Raw genomic sequence first — 15742 nt, forward strand, 5'->3', positions numbered from 1 at the left:
GGTAAAAATCCCAATGTTAGAACCCTTTGGAGGTAATAACAAAGTAAGATCCCAGGAAAGGAGGGAAATCTACAGTCTATGTCCCGACACCTCTCAAACAAGAAAACAACCCTCCTATGACACCCCACAAAGAAAGTCACAATTCACAAAAAAGGTCATCAAAGTCACGATCTTTTCACAGTTTATCAGCAAAGGAATTTCGTCACATCTAAAGGAAATCATCCATGCCACACAAAATAGCATACCATCAAACATCAAACAGACCATGCAGAAATTATCAAGAAAGATCCAACCTTTTTGAAAGAAACAGTTCACTACTTCAAACTACAAACTAACAGTCAGACGAAAATGGCGACTCATACAAATCGAACAAACCCTCAGAGCACACATTACAGCGATAATCAGACGCAACAAAGGAAGAAGATGCAAACTTTCCAAAATGAATTCAAGCAAGATCAAAACTTTTCAAAATTAGAACAATGAAAGCACGAAAAGAACGGCGTAGAAGGTAAAAAAGAAAGAAGAAGAAAACCAACCTGTAGAAAAGAAGGAGACAAGCAGAGACTGAAGCAACGACACGAGCAAATCACCTTTCGAGTAAAAGAAAAAGGAAGCGCGAAGATGCAAAAACAGAAAGGGAAAGGAGAAGAGAAGAAGTTACAGCGAGCAAGAGAAGAGAAAACTGAAAGAAGCTTTGAAAATTCAAAAATGAGATACAAAAGTGGGAAACAAAGGAAACGGCAAAGAAGTTAATAGGTTTTACTCTCGCACGTTCCCAAGGAAATGCAAAACGCACATTGCAATTAAAAAGGGGTGAGAAAAACGATCCGCATTCAAGCCACTAAATGGAAACTCTATAACGAGATCAAAATGCTCGAGCTCGGCTTCTCCAAAAGACATCGAAGTCTAAGAAGACCCAACCTCAAAAGAAAGACCACGCTCAAGCAGGGGCACTGTTCATGCCCTGGGTTGAACTGCACGACCTGGGCTGATTAAAGACAAGTTGACTGACCCCCTCAGGTCTGGATTCCTCGACCTCTTCTTAAAGAGGTCGGCCAAATCGCTACAAGGAGCCCAAGTAGGCCCAAATAAAGGGACATAGCCCAATCTAAAGGCAACTAAAGCCTAGAAAGATAAGGGCGGTTCCCCTCAAAGATAAGATGACTTCACTCAGAAGATAAGATAAGATAACTAACTTATCTTATCCAGAAAGATCAGCCTACACTACTATAAATACACTGGAGCGCCCAAGTATAACTCATACTCTGATTCTACAAAAAACCTGCTAAAAGCCCATGCTAACTTAAGCATCGGAGTTTCTTGCAGGTACTACCACCCTCCGGTGATCAAGGATCAGCATCACCACCAGGTTCAACAAGTCGGACACATCAGCTCCGGCCACCACCGCAGATCTCGTCCGAGATCAACTACAGTTTCAGGTAAACTTCGGAACACCCGGTGGGTTGAGGTTTTTTTTTTTGGTTTAAAGGTTGAGCATGTTTAAGCCCAGAACACAATTAACCCACAACCCAACCCGACCCCCAATGAAACCCTACCGCCTAAATCCCTAATTGCAGCTTCCTCACCACACCAGTCACCACTGTCACTCTCACTCGGTCACTCACTCCCTCCCTCCCACTCAACATAGAGCTTCAGCTTCTCCAGTCTCCACTCTCCACTCTCCACCCATAGTCCACTCTCAAGTTTCCAGCTTCTTCAGCTTCTCACCCTTCACGCTCGCACTTCCGTCCTCACCCCTCACGCTCGCAGAGTTGCAGTCGCTGTCGCTCTTCAGTCCTCCTGGGTTCTAACCACCGCTGCTGCTCCGTCTAGCCGTCGTCGCTGCTGGTCTCGGTCCTAGGCTCCTAGGTCCTGTCCTCTCGCTCTCTGGGTATGCTCGTCGGTCCTCTCACTCTTTGGGTTCGCTCGTCTGTCCTCATCGCCGCTGCTCCTCGCCTCCTCTGACCTGGTCCTCGGCTTGTCACCACTGTCATATCAGATTTCTAGTATGTTAGCTTTCTGGCTTAGGGTTTTAGATCAGAGATTTAGGTTTTTTTTTTTGTGTTTTGTGTTGTTTAATAATGGTTGAGTTTTGATTAAATTAGAATTTTTGATACTTGTTTTAAAATGGTTTTGAGTTTTGATTAAATCTGATGCAGATTCATATATTATTTACTGTTTTTTCTGTTGTTTGATAATGGTTGAGTTTTGATTAAATTAGAATTGTTGATACTTGTTTTAAAATGGTTTTGAGTTTTGATTAAATCTGATACAGATTCATATATTGTTTGCTATTTTTTATGTTGTTTGATAATGGTTGATGTTCATACCCTGGGTCGAGTTATCCGACCCGGGATGATTAGCGACTGATGAGCGGATAATTTATAAGCGTTTTGGCATTGTTTTTACATAGTTTTTAGTATGATTTAGTTAGTTTTTAATATAATTTTATTAGTTTTTAAATAAAAATCACATTTTTGGAATTTACTAGAAGTTTGTATTTTTTTGTGATTTCAGGTATTTTCTGGCTGAAATTGAGGGACTTGAGCAAAAATCTGATTCAGAGGCTGAAGAAGGACTGCAGATGCTGTTGGATTCTGACCTCCCTGCACTCAAAGTGGATTTTCTCGAGCTACAGGAACCCAATTGGTGCGCTCTCAATTGCTTTGTAAGGTAGACATCCAGGGCTTTCCAGCAATATATAATAGTCCATATTTTGCCCGAGTTTTGATGACGCAAACTGGCGTTCAAACGCCAATTTTCTACCCTATTCTGGAGTTAAACGCCAGAAACAGGTTGCAAATCAGAGTTAAACGCCAGAAACAGGCTACAACCTGGCGTTTAACTCCAAAAAGAGTCTCTACACATGAATGATCAATGCTCAGCCCAAGCACACACCAAGTGGGCCCGGAAGTGGATTTCTACATCATTTACTTATCTTATGTAACCCTAGCTACTAGTTTAGTATAAAAACTATTTTTAGTGATTTATTTTACATCTTTTGATCATCCTTGATCAGGGATCGGTCTTTTTCCCTATTTTCGAATTCATATGCCATTTGGGGAGGCTGGCTATTCGGCCATGCCTATACCTTGTTCTTATGTATTTTCAACGGTAGAGTTTCTACACACCATAGATTAAGGTGTGGAGCTCTGCTGTTCCTCATGAATTAATGCAAAGTACTATTAATTTTCTATTCAACTCAAGCCTATTTCTTCTCTAAGATATTCATTCGCACACAAGAACATGATGAATGTGATGATTATGTGACACTCATCACCGTTCTCACTTATGAACGCGTGCCTGACAAACACTTCCGTTCTACATGAAAGCTAGCTTGAATGCATATCTCTTAGCCTTCTGATTTATGATCAGAGTCTTCGTGGTATAGGCTAGAATTATTGGCGACCATTCTTGAGATCCGGAAAGTCTAAACCTTGTCTGTGGTATTCCGAGTAGGATCTGGGAAGGGATGGCTGTGACGAGCTTCAAACTCGCGAGTGCTGGGCATAGTGACAGACGCAAAAGGATCACTGGATCCTATTCCATCATGATCGAGAACCGACAGATGATTAGCCATGCGGTAATAGTGCATTTGGACCATTTTCACTGAGAGGACGGGATGTAGCCATTGACAACGGTGATGCCCAACATACAGCTTGCCATGGAAAGGAGTATGAGTGATTGGATGAAAGCAGTAGGAAAGCAGAGGTTCAAAAGGAACAAAAGCATCTCCATACGCTTATCTGAAACTCTCACCAATGAATTGCATAAGTATCTCTATCCTATTTTATATTTTAATTATATTTTAACTATCAATTCACCATAACCATTTGAATCCGCCTGACTGAGATTTGCAAGATGACCATAGCTTGCTTCAAGCCGACAATCTCTGTGGGATCGACCCTTACTCACCTAAGGTTTATTACTTGGACGACCCAGTGCACTTGCTGGTTAGTTGTGCGAAGTTGTGAAAAAGAACTAAGATTATGAACGTGCGTATTAATTTTTTGGTGCCGTTACCAAGGAATGAACAATCACGATTTTGTGCACCAAGTTTTTGGCGCCGATGCCGGGGATTGTTCGAGTTTGGACAACTGACGGTTCATCTTGTTGCTCAGATTAGGTAATTTTATTTTAATTTTAAGCTTTTTGTTTTTTTATTTTCAAAAAATTTGAAAAAAAATAATAATAAATTATTCTATGGCTTCAAAATTTTTAAGAATGAATTCTAGAGTTTCATGATGATCTATTGAAGTCTGGTTGGCTGTGAAGCCATGTCTAATCTTTTGGACCGAGGTTTCAACTCATCATCACAAGAGCTTTTTTTTATTCTCATCAATTCAGCTGTTGTATGCCTGATTTGTATCTTAAAGCGTGGTTGGCCATTGGCCATGTCTAGTGTTTTGGACCGGAGCTTTCACTGAAAGCTTGGCTGGCTAGTAAGCCATGTCTAATTCCTGGACCGGAGCTTTAGACTAATATTGCATGATTCCTGGAATTCTCATTAGAAATTTTGAAATCCTTATTTTTATTTTTCAAATTAATTTTTAAAAAAAAAACAAACAAAATTATAATAAAATCATAAAAAACCGAAAATTTGATGTTTCTTGTTTGTGTCTAGTGTCAATTTTTAAGTTTGGTGTCAATTGCATTCTTTTATTTTTCTTAAAAATTTTTGAAAAATTCATGCATAATGTCCTTCATGATTTTCAAGTTGTTCTTGATAATCTTCTTTGTTTGATCTTTGCATTTTCTTGTTTTTCATATGCATTTTCAATTTGTTAGTGTCTAATTATTGAAAATTTCTAGGTTTGGTGTCTTGCATGTTTTTCTTTTCTTAAAAATTTTCAAAAATAAGTCTTGATGTTCATCTTAATCTTCAAAGTGTTCTTGGTGTTCATCTTGACATTCAAAGCGTTCTTGCATGCATTAGTTGTTTTGATTCATAATTTTTATGTTTTGTTCCAATTTGGTGTTTTTCTCTTTCTTCATTAAAAATTCAAAAATAAAAAAATATATATATTTCCCTTATTCTTCTCATAAAATTCGAATATTTGAGTTGACTTTTTCAAAATTTTTAAAATCTAGTTGTTTCTTATTAGTCAAGTCAAATTTTCAATTTAAAAAATTCTATCTTTTTCAAACCTTTTCAAAAAATCAAATCTTTCTCATTTTTTTTCATATTTTCGAAAACTTTTTAAAATGATTTTCAAAAATTTTTTTAATTTCATTTTATAATTTCAAAATCTTTACTAACAATTAATGTGATTGATTCAAAAATTTTAAAGTTTGTTACTTACCTATTAAGAAAGGTTCAATCTTTAAATTTTAGAATCATATCTTTTAGTTTCTTGTTAGTCAAGTAATCAATTTCAATTTTCAAAATCAAATATTTTTAGTTCCCAATTCAAATCTTTTTCAATTTCAATCATATCTTTTTCAAAATCTTTTCTAACTTCTCACCCTTTCAAATTTGATTTTCAAATCTTTTTCAATTAACTACTTGACTTTTTGGTTTATTTTTAAAAGTTTTCTATTTCAATCATATCTTTTTCAAAACCACCTAACTAATTTTCTCTCTCTAATTTTTGAAAACTCTTCCCCACTTTTTCAAAATTCCTTTTTAATTAACTATTTGTTTTAAATTCTAATTTAATTTAATTTTATTTTCCTTCTTAAATTTCGAATTCTAATTAATAGTCAAAATAAAAACAAAAAATATTTTTATTTCATTTTATTTTTAATTTTCGAATTCTTCCCCCTCTCATCTCTTTCTATTTATTTATTTATCTACTAACACTTCTCTTCTACTCATAATTCGAACCCCCTCTTCTCTCCTGTGTTCGAATTTTTTTTCTCTTCTCTTCTTCTACTCACAAAAGGGAATCTCTATACTGTGACATAGAGGATTCCACATTTTCTTTTCTGTTCTCTTCTTTTTCATATGAGCAGGAACAAGGATAAGAACATTCTTGTTGAAGCTGACCCTGAACCTGAAAGGACTCTGAAGAGGAAGCTAAGGGAAGCTAAAGCACAACTCTCTGGAGAAAGCCTGACAGAAATTTTCGAAAAAGAAGGAGACATGGCCGAAAATAATAACAATAGTGGAGATGCAAGGAAGATGCTTGGTGACTTTATTGCACCATCTTCTAACTTCTATGGAAGAAGCATCTCACTTCCTGCAATTGGAGCAAACAACTGGAAGGAGAATCCCTCTATGAAGCTTGGGAAAGATATAAGCAACTGATCAAAAGGTGTCCTACTGACATGCTTCCAGAATGGAGCATCATAAGTATATTCTATGATGGTATGTCTGAGTTGTCAAAAATGTCATTGGACCATTCTGCAGGAGGATCTCTTCACGTAAAATCCCCTGCAGAAGCTCAAGAACTTATTGAAATGGTTGCAAATAACCAGTTCATGTACACCTCTGAGAGGAATCCTGTGAACAATGGGACGCCTCAGAAGAAGGGAGTTCTTGAAATTGATACTCTGAATGCCATATTGGCTCAGAACTAAATATTGACTCAGCAAGTCAATATGATTTCTCAGAGTCTGAATAGATTGCAAGCTGCATCCAACAGTACTAAAGAGGCATCTTCTGAAGAACCCTGCAATAGCAGAGGTGAATTACATGGGAGAACCCTATGGAAACACCTATAATCCTTCATGGAGAAATCATCCTAATCTCTCATGGAAGGATCAACAGAAGCCTCAACAAGGCTTCAATAATAATGGTGGAAGAAATAGGTTTAGGAATAGTAAGCCTTTTCCATCATCTTCTCAGCAACAGACAGAAAATTCTGAACAGAGCCATTCTGGCCTGGCAACCATAGTCTCTGATCTATCCAAAACCACACTAAGTTTTATGAATGAAACAAGGTCCTCCATTAGAAATTTGGAGGCACAAGTGGGTCAGCTGAGTAAGAAGATTATTGAAACTCCTCCCAGTACTCTCCCAAGCAACACAGAAGAAAATTCCAAGAGAGAGTGCAAGGCCATAACCTTACTTGGTGTGGCCGAATGCCCAGAGGAGGAGGAGGACGTGAATCCTAGTGAGGAAGACCTCTTGGGACGTCCTCTGGACAGAAAGGAGTTCCCTTTTGAGGAACCAAAGGTATCTGAGGCTCATACAGAGACCCTAGAGATTCCATTGGACCTCCTTCTCCCATTCATGAGCTTTGATGAATGCTCTTCCTCTGAAGAGGATGAAGGCACCATTGCAGAGCAAGTTGCTAAGTATCTAGGAGCAATCATAAAGTTGAATACCAGTTTATTTGGTAATGAGACTTGGGAGGATGAACCCCCCTTGCTCATCAATGAACTGAGTGCACTAATGAGGCAGACATTGCCTCAGAAGAAACCAGATCCCAGAAAGTTCTTCATACCTTGTACCATAGGCACCATGACATTTGAGAAAGCTCTGTGTGACCTTGGGTCAAGGATAAACCTCATGCCACTCTCTGTAATAGAGAAACTGGGAATCTTTGAGGTACAAGCTGTAAGAATCTCATTAGAGATAGCAGACAAATCAATGAAACAGACTTATGGACTAGTAGAGGACGTGTTAGTAAAGGTTGAAGGCTTTTACATCCCTGCTGATTTCATAATCCTAGACACTGAGAAGGATGAGGATGAATCCATCATCCTTGGCAGACCCTTCCTAGCCACAGCAAAAGCTGTGATTGATATTGACACAGGAGAATTGGTCCTTCAATTAAATGAGGACTACCTTGTATTTAAGACTCAAGGTTCTCCTTCTGTAACCATGGAGAGGAAGCATGAAAAAATTCTCTCAGAACAGAGTCAAACAAAACCCCCACATTTAAACTCTAAGTTTGGTGTTGGGAGGCCACAACCAAACTCTAAGTTTGGTGTTGAGAGGCCATAACACTGCTCTGATTTTCTGTGAAGCTCCATGAGAACTCACTTTCAAGCTATTGACATTAAAGAAGCACTTGTTGGGAGGCAACCCAATGTTATTTAATTATATCTATTTATTTTCCATTACTATTTTATATTTTCTTTAGGTTGATGATCAGGCGAAGTCACAAAAACTACTGAAAAATCAAAAACAGAATAAAAAATAGCATTAAAAACAGCTCACCCTGGAGGAAGAGCTTACTGCCGTTTAAACGCCAGTAAGAAGCATCAAACTGGCGTTTAACGCCAGAAAGAAGCATCAAGCTGGCGTTAAACACCAGAAACAAGCACCAGACTGGCGTTTAACGCCAGAACAGAGCATGGAATTGGCATTTAATGCCAAGAATGGGAGAAAAGCTGGCGTTAAATGCTAGAAACAAGCAGCAAGCTGGTGTTTAACGCTAGACATGCATTCTAAGGGTGTTTTGCACGCCTAAATGGAGCAGGGATGCTAAGTCCGTGACCCCTCTAGATCTGTGGACCCCACAAAATTCCCACCTACCCCACTGAAGAACTTGAAGATTGATGGTTTAGAAGTTATAGTAAATACTTGTTGCAAGTATAGTTACTAAACCAAGCAATCAACCTTTCTTACAAACGTTTTAGTTGTCACAAGTAACAAACCCCTTTTAAAATTGATAACCGAGTATTTAAACCTCGGGTCATCTTCTCAAGGAATTACAGGGAGGTATGTTCTTATTATTGGTTATGAATCTTGTAAATTAGGGGTTTTAGAAAGTAAGGAAGCAGTATGTTGAATGATAAGAAAAATAAAATAATAAAATAAACTCTTGGCATGGTATGAAAATCAGAATTCCTATCCTAGTTATCCTCATCAATTGTGATGAGAATTGGATTTTTCTCCCACTTTCTTAACCTCTAACTATGAAGGTAAGTTAAGTGGATGAATTAATTTCGATTCCTCAGGTCCTAGTCTTTCCTTGGGAAAGGCTAGAGTTATTGGAAATTGAATTAATGAAATGAAGAAATCCAATTTTCAATCAACAATGAGTTTGATAACTCAAGTGTCTCCAATGACTCAACCAAAGCCAAAAGGGAAAAAAGTCTACTTGAATGAAAATAATTTGGATAAACAAAGAGCATTAATAAATTAAAGAGAGCAATCATAATTCTGAAATACCTCAAATTATATTAAATGAAGATATCAATTCTAACATGGAAAAGTTCATAAATTAAATTAGAAAAATAAATAAAAAGAACATTGAACCTGGGATTCAGAGGCACTCCTAAAACTAAGAGAAATCTTAAATCCTAATCCTAAGAGAGAGGAGAAAACCTCTCTCTCTAAAAACTACATCTAAATCCTAAAATTGTGAATATGAATGCTTGTTATGAATGGATGCATTCCCCCACTTTATAGCCTCTAATCTGTGTGTTCTGTACTGAAAACTGGGTCAAAAACAGCCTGGAAATCGCTCCCAGCTATTTCTGTTACGTTCAGGTCACGGGAAGGTGACGCGGAGGCGTCGTCCACGCGGTGGCGTGGATTGAAGTTTGCAGATGCGACGCGGGCGCATCATTAACGCGTTCGCATCACCTAACGTCGGGGCAGCTATGGCAAATTATATATCAAATCGAAGCCCCGGATGTTAGCTTTCCAACGTAACTAGAACCGCGTCATTTGGACCTCTATAGCTAAAGTTATAGATGTTTGAGTGCGAAGGGGTCAGGCTGGACAGCTTAGCAATTTCTCCAACTTCTTGTATTCCTTCCACTTTTGCATGCTTCCTTTCCATCCTCTGAGCCATTCTTGCCCTGTAATCTCTGAAATCACTCAACACACATATCATGGCATCTAATGGTAATAAGAGAGGATTAAACATAGGGAACTTAAGGCCAAAGAAGCATGTTTTCAATCAAAGCACATAATTAGGAAGGCAAATGTAAAACCATGCAAATAGTATGAATAAGTGGGTAAAGAGTTGATAAAATCCACTCAATTGAGCACAAGATAAACCATAAAATAGTGGTTTATCAACCTCCCCACACTTAAACAATAGCATGTCTTCATGCTAAGCTCAAGAGAAGCTATAAAGGAGTGAAGAGGAATGATAGAATGTATGAAATGTAACCTATCTGTATGAATATAACTAAATGCAAAATGTTTCTACCTATTTAGTTGAAAGCAAACAAGTTCTCCAAGACAAACATAAATCAGATTTCACTAATTCAAATCATACAATAAAAAACAAGTAAACTTGTAAGAAGACAGCTCATGAAAGCAGGGAACATAGAATCAAGCCTTGAACCCTTACTAGTAGTGTATATCACTCTAATCTCTCAAGTGTATAGGGTCAATCACTCTACTCTTCTCTAGTCATGCTTTCTAAAATTTGTTCTTCATCTAACCAATCAACAAATATTTAGTATACCAATGCAAACATCATGAGGTCTTTTCAGAGTTGTAATGGGGCTGAGGTAAAGGTAAGGGTACATGTATGGTCAAGTGAGCTATAATATGAATCTTTGACTAACCTAAGCTCTCACCTAATATACATATACTCTATATACTTTTAAATTCATGCCTAGTTACCCATAATTTCCACTTTTGCATCACATACTCATGTATCAACTTTTCTTTTTAATTTATCACATGTGCATTGATTTTTTTCATTAACTTAACTTTGGGGTAATTTTGTCCCCTTATTTAATTTGCTCTTTTTATTTTCTTTTTTTCTTTCTCTTTTTTTTTTTAAATAGAAAAATAAACATAACTTATCAATTCACATGGATTTTTAATTTTTCTAGTCTCACATGAGTAGGTACCCAAATTCCAAATATTTTATCAAATTAAAAATATAACACATTCCCTTATTAACCCATGTTCCCACAGTTTTCTCACACTTAATTAACATACTATCTTAAGCTAACCAAAGATTCAATTGGGATATTTAATTGTGTTTCTGCTTAAGGCTAGTGATGTGGTAAAATACAGAACAAATGGGGATTAAAAGGCTCAAAGTGGCTGACAAAGGTGATTTAAAGGGTAGGCTTATTTGGGATAAGTGAGCTAAAATCAAACAATGGCCTCAATCATATGCAAACATGTAAATACACTAAATATTGGACATATAGACTGAAACACAGTAAAGATTGCAATCATAGAGAAGAAAACACACAGGAATAAAAATTTATGGTTAAATAATGTAACCATATAAATAAGCTCAAAATCTCACAGGTTGTGTGTTCTTAGCTTTTTAAACTATGTTCCAAATACAACTTCAAACAAGTTTAACAAAAAACTTTTTCAATTTAAATTAGTGAAATACTATAAAAATTTCTTGAAAAGAAAATATTACTTCAACCAAGTAGTAACTAAATGCATAAAAACAAACATGCAATCAAATATGTAAATGCAACAATGAACAAACAAAGAAAATGGAATATTGGTGTTGAAAAGAAAGTAACTAACCCCTGGAAGTCAGTATCGACCTCCCCACACTTAAAGATTGCACCGTCCTTGGTGCATGCTAAGATGTGCGAGTGGACGGGTTGCTTCAACTGATGCTTTTCTCATCAAGGAATGTGCGTAGGAACTTGTGTGTCTCTCCCATGCAAACGTCTTCTGGTTCTCTTCCTGGTGACCATCCTGAAAGAAAAAGGGAAGGAAAGTAACCCAAAGCAAAGATAGAAAACAAATAAAACATGGGTTGGTTAATGCCAAAAATGAGGGTCTCAATTTACATGAAAGCTTCAACATGTATGTGAGAAAACAATAGAAGCCATGGCATACCAGTGGTGCAAAATTTACAACAAAGGGGAGGTGTGTGGGTAATGAAAATATCAATATAAGTTCATGTCAATGCAAATGAAGAGCAAGTATCATAAAAGATTGGCATTGGCAGATAATTAATATCATCCCATAGTGTAAAACAAGTTACTTAGCACCAAAATAATTCAAGAAAAGATGCAACAGTTGAATATGAACAAGTGACACCAATGGAAAAATAATAATTTTAGAAAAGAAAAGAAAAATATGCACAAAATTAAAATACAATGAATGAAATATGCAAATAAATTAAGTAAAATAGAATGGAGGTGAAAAAAAATAAGAAAAGAAGAAGAAAGAAATAAGAAAAGATAAGAAAAATAAGGATTAGAGAAGATAAGATAAGAAAATTGGTTTCTGAATTCAACATTGGGGTAATTTTGTCCCCTTATTTATTGATTTTTCATTTCATTTTTTTTTATAAATAAAGCTTATCAATGCACATAGATTTTTCATTCTTATAATTTCACATGAGTAGGTATCCAAATTCCCCTTAAATTTTTATGACACATTCCCTTAACAACTTTTGTTCCCACAATTTCCCATACTTAACTAGCACACACAATTCTATCTTAAGCTAACCAAAGATTCAATTTGGGATATACAATTGTTTTTCGACATAAGGTTAGTAATGTGATAAAATATCGAACAAATGGGAATTAAAGGCTCAAAGTGGTTAACAAAGGTAATTGAAAAGGGTAGGCTTAATTTGGATGAGTGAGTTTAAACAAATAATGGCCTCAATCATGTGCAAGCATGCAAATATAATAACTATTGGACATATAAGATAAAAAAAATATAGATTACAATCATAGAGAAGTAAACACACAGAAATGAAATAATTATGGTTAAATAATGTAACCATTCATAAAGGCTCAAACTTTTCACAGGTTGTGTGTTCTTTAACTCAAATATCATGTTCCAAATACAACTCAAGCAAATTTATCATAAGAATTTTTGAAAAATTAGTGAAATTTTGTTCCAAAGATAGATTTTTAAAAGAAACTTATTGTCTTTTCAATCAAGTAGAACATGCATGCAACTATCCTAACCTATGCAATTTATTCTATTCTATAAAGGAAAGAAAATCTAACTAAAATATCCTAATTATTGGTGCTAGAGAAGAGAAATTACCTCCGGAAGTCAGGTACTGACCGACCTCCCCACACTTAAGGCTTTGCACCGTCCTCAGTGCCATCTATCAGGAACAGGGGTGGGCTGGTAGCAGTATCTCCATAGTCAGGGCCGTCATGACTCCCTGTGCTGGTAAAGAAAGTGGAGTCCGGGGTGTCTGAGTCTCTGAAGCATCCCTTGAGTAGCTCCTTGAGGTGTTTGAATCGGCGCTCGTTACGGCGCTCTCTCATCTTTGCTTTCTGTTCTTGCCGATCCAACCGTTCGATTATCTGCTGGAGCAATTTCTCAGTTGTAGATGCTTGTGGTGTTGAAGAAGGATTATCTTCAACTGGAGCAGTAGGAAGGCTTGTAGTGGCTACTGAGAGTCTGAGGTATTTCCCGTTAGGGACATACTGATCATCCCGTGGAAGCATGGCTTTGGTGTCCTCAGCTCTGTAGGAGACTCCGGCTGCTGAGACAAGATCTGAGACCAGGGCGGGGAAAGGTAAGTTGTCCACAATTTGCACGTGTTCCATAGCATTCCGGATATGTCTTGCGAGATTCAGAGATTGGTCTGTAAGGATGCACCATAGTAGAACAGCCATGTCTGCAGTGAGGGAGGACTCATGAGTGCTCAGAAAGACGTAATGGGACATGATCTGTGCCCATACGCGAGCCTCCAAGGTAAGTGCTGAAGCCAAGATTCTCTTAGGGCGGGTACGGTGGTATCTGTAGATCCAACGACTGCCAGGTACTTCTTGAAAAGCGTCCATTCCTGCTGGAATAGGGGGAAGACTCAGAGCTTGCTGAATGGCCTCTTCTGTGATAGGGACTTGCTTCTGCCGGACATAAACAGACTGCAGGGTCGGTATGTAGAAGTTGGAGTAGAACTCAACTACCCAAGAAAGATTGACCTGCCTCGGCTGTCTCCGTAGGAAACCCCATTGTCTTCGCTCAATTTGCGGCTCAACAAAGGTAGCAATATTGGATGGGAGGATAAGAAGGTATTCATTGTTATAATTCCTTTCTGCCAGGATAGGGAACATCTGCTCACAGTAGTGATTGGAAAATCGCGCAGTGTCCTTTGCTGGAAAGGCTTTCTCCTTTTCGTCAACCTTTATTATCCTCTTAATTCTTTTTGTTGAGGGCTTGACTGCGGTGGAAGAAGGCTCTGCCACTAATGCTCTTTTAGTTCCTCTTCTTGCTGGTGGTCTGGAAGTTGCTTTCTCCTTTCCTTTCTTGGTGGCCATCCTGAAAGAAGGGAAGAGAAAGTAAATTAAATTCAAAGAGATATACAGCAAGGAAGGAAAACGGAAAAGAGGGTGATGGATGCACATGAAGATATGCTGACATTATCACATGCTCGCGAGTACGTGTGAGAAGCCAACTATGGAAAATAGCTAGTGCATGTAAAGACAAATGAATGTAAGGTGTTTATTGGCATGCTGGCAAAGGGCATGAGTAGCATAGACCAAGCAATACTTTGTAACAAACCATCACGTTTGTATTGACAATTAAATTCAATTAATAAAATAATAAGGGAAAGTTGTGAAAAGTAAGCATTGAATAGTATAGCAATCATAGAGAAGTGCATAATGCCACATGAGCTTTTTCACAAACACATAGCATGCATGGTGAATAGGGTATAGAAAATATGAAGATGAACATGCAAGCAATCCCTTAAATAGGAGAAAAATAATTGCCAAACAATTTGCAATAATCCACAAGCATATAATGAGGGATGATGACTTAAAAATTTTCTAGCACCATGTAAAAAGGGAAAGAAGAAAATAAAATACAAAAGTGAAAAGAAAAAGGAAAGAAAAAGAAAATAAAAATGTATATAATATAATAAGAATGATGGAAAAGAGAAGAAGGAAGAAGAAGGTAAAACCTTGTTAATGGCGGTGAGAGACATATAGAGTGAGAGGTGAGATAGAAGGGGGGAAGAAGAAATAAGGAGGGAAAAGAAAATTAGGATTTAGAAGAGAGAAAGATAAGATAATCTGGCAATTTAGGTTGAGCTGTGCGGCGCATGCGATGCGGCCGCGTGGGACACGCGTTCGCGTGGGTGCGCGTCAGGTAAGGGGACGCGATCGCGTCGATCACGCGGTCGCGTGACCCGTGTTACGCTGCTGGCGCGAGTGCAGCCTCGCTCCAGCACTATTCTCTGTTCATTTTAATTTAATTGCCAAATTGGAGTGACGCGATCGCGTGGGTCACGCGACCGCGTGAGGGTGCGCCAGAAAATAGATGACGCGGCCGCGTCGGTGACGCGGTCGCGTGACAATGATTGTGCCTCCAGCACCAATCCAGCATCACGCTCGCATAAAATGTTGATGTGCACCCTTTTACGTCGAAAACTCAGGGCACGCGGTTGCGTGGGAGGCCATGATTCCCATGCGACGCGAACGCGTCAGGGATGCGGTCGTGTGGGTTGATTTGTGCCATTGGCACGCCTCCAGCCATGCTCCAACCGAACTCTCTGTTCATTTATTTTTTTTCTCCACCCCCTCTGCGACGCGGACGCGTCGCTGATGTGATCGCGTCGCGTGGCGAAAGTTTTTTTTTTTAAAGAAATATAAAGGCATGTAGATGCAAATGCACGAAAGTACTAATAAAGAGAAGAGTTATTGAATAGGGAAAACAAAGAAAAGAACGATCATACCATGGTAGGTTGTCTCCCACCAAGCACTTTGCTTTAACGTCCGTAAGTTGGACGCTCCGCTAGCTCAATCTGCTGCTATGTGGGGATCTTCCAAGCAGAAGATCTCAAGCTCCTTATTTTTCTGCACCTTCTCACCATGGTACAGCTTCAGGCGTTGTCCATTAACCTTAATAAGTTCAGAGCTTGAAGGATGGCTTAGGTGATAAACTTCGTACGGTTCAGCCTTCTCTACTCTGTATGGGCCG

At 38.1% G+C, this 15742-nt stretch overlaps 1 long non-coding RNA gene across 1 annotated transcript in view; it reads left to right on the forward strand.

Moving 5' to 3' along the window:
* Positions 1605 to 15742, forward strand: part of LOC107615297 — a 38014-nt gene continuing 23876 nt past the window's right edge. The window contains exon 1 of the long non-coding RNA XR_002353644.1: positions 1605 to 2006. This is a non-coding gene — a long non-coding RNA (uncharacterized LOC107615297). The remainder of the gene's footprint in view (positions 2007 to 15742) is intronic.

Source organism: Arachis ipaensis, chromosome B09 (genome assembly GCF_000816755.2).
Source record: "Arachis ipaensis cultivar K30076 chromosome B09, Araip1.1, whole genome shotgun sequence".
Taxonomy (NCBI): Eukaryota; Viridiplantae; Streptophyta; class Magnoliopsida; order Fabales; family Fabaceae; genus Arachis; species Arachis ipaensis.